This window comes from Notolepis coatsorum (assembly GCF_963971535.1).
Source record: "Notolepis coatsorum genome assembly, chromosome: 5".
In the NCBI taxonomy this organism is placed as follows: Eukaryota; Metazoa; Chordata; class Actinopteri; order Aulopiformes; family Paralepididae; genus Notolepis; species Notolepis coatsorum.
The window spans coordinates 130122192-130130823 of record NC_140169.1 but is presented as its reverse complement, the minus strand read 5'-3'; the positions used below and the strand labels follow the sequence as shown (position 1 = coordinate 130130823).

Here is an 8632-nt window from a genome sequence, read left to right as displayed (position 1 = left end):
TAATTGATGATTCTGATTACGTTTGAACAATACAAGGAATTTGTTTTATTATACTAACATCTACTGACCAGCAGATGGCGGTATTGTAATATAAAATCACATCCCCTGTCTTGTTTCTGGAGGAACGTACTCACCCTAAATGCCCACAAGAGGGCGCTCGAGACACTAGTCTCAGAATAGCAAAGCAGCGGCCGCATCCCATCTCCTCAGTCCTCCTATTAGCACATAGTACAAATGGCGTCTTTCTAGCGAGTAAAGCAAACAGCTGATTTTGATAAGCGCACGAACGAACACTCGGGGTGCGTACAGTATTTATTTCTCCAGAAGCAGAAGCCAGAAGGATGTCCGTTTACCATCCATATCAATAAGGTCGGCGTTACAGCCTGGTAGTAAAAAAGAAAAAGAAAAACCCTTGGAAGTGAGTTCACTGAAGACCGAGGCTCATGTCATTCCTCAGGACAACTAACAAGCCATAGCTTGATTCCAAGGTAAGACCGAGACAACAGAAACATCGCGGCCTATCTACTGTAGCAACATTTGATATCATGTAACATTTTCGTTGTGCGACTCGTCGCCGTGTTGGAGTGTAATTTTTTTTACCATTTTGTGCATCTACAAAAATATGTTCGTTTTATCCTCAGAATTCCTCTGAGAGTTTAAGTGCTGTTTCTGGCACACGCACCCACACTCTCTTTCTCTCTCTCTCTCTCACACACATACACACAGGAGTTTCCTGTCAACAACTGATATTCGTGGTGGTACACTTGTCAGTTTTCAGCATGGCTCCCACTCTAATCCTATATTCAGATAATCTGGGGGAACTCATGTGGGACACCTCCACCATCATCACACCTATTCCAACGTGCAACACCCATTGTATGCTTATCGCACCTGACACAGGCCTGATCTGTCATGTGTGTGTAGTTTAATTATTGCTAGCTCTTCATTAGCCTGCTATGGTGTGACCAGTTAAAATGTAACGAGGAGGGCGATGAGCAAGTAGTCAAGCCTACATTGTTGTTTTCCCCTTTTAGATTCATGGTCAACAAGGGAGATGCATTAAGTATTCGTGTCAAATAGAGGGATGCTGTTGCCCTTAATCATCCCTCAAAATGCACCCGCTGGATGTGACCACGGCCTATTGGGCCACTTAAGTGTCAAAGATGCTGACCTAAATGTAATTTCATCAATCATCATCATCTACGTCGTTGGAATTATTGTTCCCTTGTGCAACGGACTCTTGACCTAAACCTCCATCTGAGTCGCCGTCAAAGAAACTCAAGCTCTCCTCCAGACCTGTTGTGACGTGGTGATGACTGACTGACTGACCCAGGCATATTCCTGTGCAGGTTTGCTTTGTAGCATCCTGGGTGGCACACTGGGCACACGCAGTTGGCACCGGCCTGGCATAAAGTTTCACTGATCTGGTGCCCTCCAGTGCTGCAGACAACCCTGGTATAAGCCAGGAGGATGGCAAGGTGGTGTAGAAAGCCTCTTGGCTCACCGCCTGCGCACCGAGCTGCTGCTGACAGCCAGGTCTCTGATACAGATTTTTAATATTTAGAAGTAGACCCTTTACATGACCCGGATTGTAGTCGTCGTCGTCGTCGTCGTCGAGAGACAAATCAAGTACAGAGAGATGTGTGTAATTTCTTGATGGCCTTTACATTTTTTTAAGCGGATTCCGGAATTGACATCCTCTTGGCAAGGCTCTCGACGAGTTCCCCAGAATAGAGCTATCGGAATAGTCCCGGTGTCTCCTCTTGCACTAATAACATATGTGCTGCACTGTATATATAGCATATTATTCTGTTCCCTCTCTTCCCACCAAGCCTGCAGTGAGTCCCCCCTGACAGTCGTGCTCACGAGGAGAGATGAAGTGAGTGAGTCGGTAAGTAACAGATAGCGGTGCAGCTGGACCAGACTGAATGGGGCTTTAAGAATGTCTCTCTTTCATTAGTGTGACGGGGCTCCCTGAATCTGGAACGCACTGTGCTGCCAGCTCGCACTCTCTCTACCCTCTACACACACACACACCTCTCTGTCTGCGGGGGCGGCCGTCTCCACCCTCTCTCAGGAGGACAGGTAGATAAATAGCCTGGTCGGATGCACTGCAGGCTCACTGTGTGAATCCATTTGTTTCCTCATGTGCTCCAATAGACTCCCTGCACTTGTTTTGGCCTAGTGTTCTCCAGGAGTGTTGTTGGCCACTGGAAGCTATAGGGACGACGAGCCTTGATTTATATGTGCTGTATCGCTGCCATCCAAACCCACAGGGGTTTTATTCATAGGCCGGTATGGGTTCGAGGCCCACGATGGTGATTCAGGGGTAAGTGACTTATCGCTCGTATTTAACTACATGTTGTGTGATGATTTACAGTCGGGGATTTTTTATAGAAATCCTTTTTTTAATGACCCCTCTGATTATTCGCCACTTGTTTGTGGAGTGTTGAGGCTTTCGAGTACATATGGAATGGTCACGATCGTGATCTGGAGTGCAGCCGGCCTAAAATGTTTTTTTTTTTTTTTGAAGATTATAGATGTTTTTGATTCCTAAAATAGCTTAAAGTGAATATCCAGCCACTAGCGTACGAGCTGTTAAAACGTGTGATTTAATGTCGAACTGACCTTGGTTTGACTCGGTGGCCTCGCAGTGACTTTTTTCAGCTACACTCAGTCTAGAGGACAGTGCGGTTCAGAAACCTGTTTATTTTGTGTGTGTTTAACTACATTGTCCTCCAAGTGTACATCTATATTTCTCTACTATTCAAGTATGTCGTTTTTGACACATCTGGATAGAAATGTTCTCTGGTAGCCTATTATGATGATTCTTTCTTAATCCAGAGCTTGTTTCAATCTCCACTATTACAAATGTTTAAGGATGGACCTCACCACGGTACCACTTTTTCCACTGTCTGAGTCCTAAACGTGGAGTATTGGCCAATAACCACATTCCGATCGAGTGCTTTTACTGAACAATATGACTGTGACTTTGGGGTCATTGGACAAAAAAAAATAAAGATTGAGATCTAATATATTTTCCATAATTGGAGAGATTAAACAAATTCTAGCAAATCTACTGTAGTAAAAAAGTAGCAAACCAAGTCACTTTAGTTTCTGGCATGTTACACAGTATCATATAATTGTCTCATCTTTGTCATTTCTCATACAAAAAAAGAGCAAGATTCTTGGCTTTTGCCCCCTCGACCTACAGCATGTCAATAACACACACAATACAACACAATACACACACAGTAAAAACCAGCATAATAATGATGTATGAAAAAGGTGACTGTTCTGAGAGTGGTTAATATAAAAAGTGCAACAGTAGAATAAAATCAACGTAAAGTACTTAAAATACTAAATACATAAATATATACAATAAAATCTGAATGACTAAATAGTGTTCATGAGTCTGATGACTTGATGAAAGTTCGAGTCCATGAGCCTGCTGGGCCTGGCTCTGAGGCTGCGGTAACGCCTCCCCAAAGGCAGCAGGTGGATCAAGCTGTTGTTGGGATGGCTGGGGTCGTTTATGATTTTCCGGGTCAGATACCGATACCTTATTTTAGCCCGGTATCAGACTGATACCACTAGAGTGTATATCCCTACTTACTTTCAAACATTAGAGTCAGTATTGACTACAGCGCATCCAATAATCTGGGTTGTCAACAAAAGGAGGCCATTAACATCACTGTTCCTTTTACTGCTGTACAGGGGAACTGCATACTTAACCCTGGGGTCGACGCAAACGGCACCGCGTGCTCCGTTCAGATTTGATTAGGCTCTCTGAAGAATGAAAACATTCGGTATCGGGAAGCATGAATCGCAGTGGATTATGAATGATCAACAAATCCCCTTGATCTCCAGCCATTCACCTAATCTGTTTAAGTGTTTGTGGGCAGCTAAATGAATCATGTTGTTCAGATGAAATTACATTCAGTCAGTCAGGCTCATCACCAGTAATCCTACACTGTGTTGAGTAGTGTACCTTTTATCCTTCGAAAGTAGTGATATTGGAAATATAACGGTGCGCTATAGTGGTATCCACTTCCACTAGTAGTAGGGCTACTAGATTATGGCAAAAATCACAATCACGATTATTTTTTATTGATATTGAAACCACGATTTAGTAAACATGATTACTCCTTGATTTGAGAACATCATGTGACAACGACTAAATTAGTTTTACCCTTCTTCTCAGCCAAAGGCTGCCTTTCCGTCATCTTCTACAAGAGGGGGGGGTGTGCACCGCTGTGAAAGAAGGGTGCACTGCATTTACAAAACAAGTGAGAGCAACACGGTATGCGTCACAATAATTGTTTTTATCTTGATTTATATTCTTTTCATGATCGAAACAAAATTATTCGCCTAGCCCTAACCTCCACCCTCAGTAAAATGAATGAACGGCTATCCATACTGACTATTGTTCAGCTTCCATATCTCTTCCATATCTCTTCCTGTACATTTCTCTGTCTCTATTCGGCATCGTCCTCATGTATAAACCCTGCCAGCGTCCAAACGGGTCCTCAGTATGCAGCAGGCTGTGGCCAGGAGGGTGCCACCCGTCCTCTTGCCAACAACAGGAAGTGCTGGCCTTTCCTTACCGCTGTCACTTCCTTTACTGGGGGGGGGTTCTGTTTCTGCTTGGCTCTCTGAGCCCAAGTCAATGTTTGGGCCGGGCTGGAATGTCGAGGAAGGAAAGGACGATTCCCCCCCTACTTCCTTTCCGTTGCCCTTTCCCTGTTTTTGTTCCGCAGTAACTCCAGCAGGTCTGTTGAGGAATCTCTGACGGGACGACCACAAGCTAAATGGAAAGTATACGTTTCTGAGGACGGAGCTTCCCAAACACACCGTCTCTATGAGGACGGAGCTTCCCAAACACACCGTCTCCGAGGACAGAGCTTCCCAAACACACCGTCTCTGAGGACAGAGCTTCCCAAACACACCGTCTCTATGAGGACGGAGCTTCCCAAACACACCGTCTCTGAGGACAGAGCTTCCCAAACACACCGTCTCTGAGGACAGAGCTTCCCAAACACACCGTCTCTGAGGACAGAGCTTCCCAAACACACCGTCTCTGAGGACAGAGCTTCCCAAACACACCATCTCTGAGGACAGAGCTTCCCAAACACACCGTCTCTGTGAGGACGGAGCTTCCCAAACACACCGTCTCCGAGGACAGAGCTTCCCAAACACACCGTCTCTGAGGACAGCTTCCCAAACACACCGTCTCTGTGAGGACAGAGCTTCCCAAACACAGTCTCTGAGGACGGAGCTTCCCAAACACACCGTCTCTATGAGGACAGAGCTTCCCAAACACACAGGTCCACGGAGGACGCCATAGCCCATGTGCTGCACACAGCAGCATCACACCTGGACAAGAGGAAGGGGAACTATGTGAGAATGCTATTCATCGACTACAGCTCAGCATTCAATACCATAGTCTCCTCCAAACTCATAGCCAAGCTCAGGGACCTGGGCTTGAACTATGACCTCTGCCAGTGGGTCTTGGACTTCCTGACGGGCAGACCCCAGGTGGTGAGAGCAGGCAACTGCACCTCCTCATCCATCACCCTCAACATAGGGGCCCCCTAGGGCTGTGTTCTGAGTCCCCTCCTCTACTCCCTGTACACACATGACTGTGTGGCTCAGCGGAGTAACAACACAATCATCAAATTTGCTGACGACACAGTAGTGGTGGGCTTGATCTCTGCAAACGACGAGAGGGCCTACCTGGAAGAGGTCAAGGTCCTGGCGGGATGGTGCCAGGAGAACAGCCTCTCCCTGAACGTCAGCAAAACAAAGGAGATGATTGTGGACTTTAGGAGGTCGGGGGTCGGGGACTACAGCCCCCTCAGCATCGACGGGGCACCGGTTGAGAGAGTGAACAGTTTTAAGTACCTCGGAGCCCACATATCCGAGGACTTGACATGGACCACACACATTGACAGTGTTGTGAAGAAGGCACGACAACGCCTCTACTTCCTCAGGCGCCTAAGGAAGTTCCAAGTCAGTCAGAAGATCCTTAAGAACTTCTACTCATGTACAATAGAGAGCATCCTGACTGGCAACATCACCTCCTGGTTTGGGAATAGCACTGCACAAGACCGAAGCAGACTACAAAGAGTGACACGTTCAGCCGAACGCACAATTGGAGGGGGGCTTCCCACCCTCCAGAACATGTACAACAAGCGGTGCAGGGGTAAGGCTAAGAGAATCATCAAGGACTCCAGCCACCCAAACAACTGCCTCTTTGAACTGCTGCGGTCAGGCAAGCGATACCGGCGTCTCATGGCGAGCACAGAAAGACTCAGAAGAAGCTTCTATCCCCAGGCCATCAGGCTGCTCAACGAACAATAAACACTATGCAACAACCATCAAATGCACACAGCACACACATCCACACACTCACTTTAAACAAACCACACACTGCAGCACCCACTCTCCACACTTTAGATCACCTAAACACACTTTATATTTATTGGTAAAGGATTGCACTACAACTCGTACACCTTACTGTAAATACCTAAATCGTACCTCATCCCATTTCTGCTTTGCACTATATAGTATTGTATATTAGTACATTGCATAGTATATTGTATGGTAACTCATGTACAATGTTCGATGCAGAATAGAAGTAACTATGTCTATACTGAACACTGACTTCTATTTTTACTTCTATTTTACATGCTATATTTTATTTCATACTTATCTTGTCTAGCACAGTCTCTGGAGCGTAACAGTAAGAAGCATTTTGTATAAAAGTATTCTGTACTTCTGTATGACAACTATTAAAGAAACTTGAAAACACTGTCTCTGAGGACTGAGCTTCCCAAACACACCGTCTCTATGAGGACAGAGCTTCCCAAACACAGTCTCTATGAGGACAGAGCTTCCCAAACACACAGTCTCTGAGGACGGAGCTTCCCAACACACCGTCTCTGAGGACAGAGCTTCCCAAACACACCGTCTCTATGAGGACAGAGCTTCCCAAACACACCGTCTCTGAGGACGGAGCTTCCCAAACACACCGTCTCTGAGGACGGAGCTTCCCAAACACACCGTCTCTGAGGACAGAGCTTCCCAAACACACAGTCTCTGAGGACAGAGCTTCCCAAACACACCGTCTCTCCCTGAGGCCCGGCGGCTCATTGGCTGGATTCCCTGCGTTGGCACACACACAAACGTGTACAGTCTCATCCTGCAATGCTTCCTGGCATTCTGGTCTTTTCCCGATTTTCCACGTTCCCCCGGTAAAGTTATTTCATGTCTTTTAACTTCTAGTTTTGTGTTCCTTTCTTCTGCTTCCACTTCGATCTGTTTCAATCTCTCCATCTCCCTCTCTCTTTTCTCCCTCTCCAATCTTCCAACTTCCTCCTCTGTGTGTGTGTGTGTGTAGTCGGTCATTCTTGGTGAGGGAATTTGAGCAGATGGTTCTTTGTTCCTGGCACCTGCTGAAGGGCAGGTGATGTAATCGGTGCAGCCAAACCCAGAACTAGACAGTAGCCGCCTTCTACCGAGTCCAGGCGTCGCTCCGGTATCCCGTTTCTCTCCGCCTTACCGTACTCGTTAAGCAGCCACCACGCGGACCTCGGGTCGTTACTGGATATCATGATCTCCTTTACCTGGCGCAGGAGAAGACGTGTCGCCACATTAGCCGCCCTTATCCGGTGAAATACCACCTCCTGAGTCGGGTTCTCCTCCCCCCCCCCCCCGTCTCGTTATGTAAGAGGGACTGAAGGAAGGAACAGCCATCAGACTATACAATGCATCACTGTGCCTCACTGCATCACTGAGCACAGAGTGACAGTTAACTTTTGAAACAACTCTGTGCAATATTACACCTACTGTAGACTTCAGTATATTTTTACTGTATTTATTTACTGTATATTTTATTCCATTTTTATTCTATTCTTATCCTAGGCAATTTGTTTTGTTGTTCTTATTCGTGACCTGTTCTGTCTAAATGTTTAATGTTGAGCGATTTGCAGTGTAAAACTTCCCTCGGGATAATAAAAGTATTTCTATTCTATTCTATGAAGGCACTGGCTTGTTTCACCGTGGCAAAGCCCGGGCACTTTGAACTTTGGGTGAACTTCTCACTTGATTGAGGAGAGGGGGGACCCTTCATGCAGAGTGCTTTCACACAGCGGAGGAGGAGCCAGGCCGCTCTCTGGCTGGTGGAACAACAAACAAAACGTCTGTGCTGGACGAGACACGAGCAGATGAGTCCCCTTGTGCTATAATGTCTGTGGAAGCCATGTTCACTTTTTTTATCCCGTTGCCGCAAACGTCCAATGATTGGCAGTCGGGTCGGAGTAATAATTCAGTGTTATTGTCGATCCACCTTTTCATTGGGATCGCTTCGTGATGAAAATTATGACACGTGACTAGGGATGGGTACCGAATTCGGTACTTTTGAGGTACCGAACCGAAACACGTCGGTACTACAGAGTATCGAATCAAGTGAGAAACATAAATTTTTTTTTTTTTTTTTTTACTTTTTTCTTTTCATGTCAACGTTCACACGCACAATATATGCTTACCTAGGATTTGACTTGATTCAACAACAAAGCAGTCGGAGCAATGACAAGCCGAAAACTGTCGAAATTGTAGTTTGGATTTTTTT

The 8632-nt window shown here is 46.0% G+C and overlaps 1 protein-coding gene across 1 annotated transcript in view; it reads left to right on the top strand.

The window, feature by feature from the left end:
* Positions 1–235: 235 nt before the first annotated feature.
* The window catches only part of rnf144ab (ring finger protein 144ab), a 54393-nt gene continuing 45996 nt past the window's right edge, over positions 236–8632 (top strand). The window contains exon 1 of the mRNA XM_084314766.1: positions 236–488. The gene's annotated coding sequence lies outside the window, so the exon portion shown is untranslated. The remainder of the gene's footprint in view (positions 489–8632) is intronic.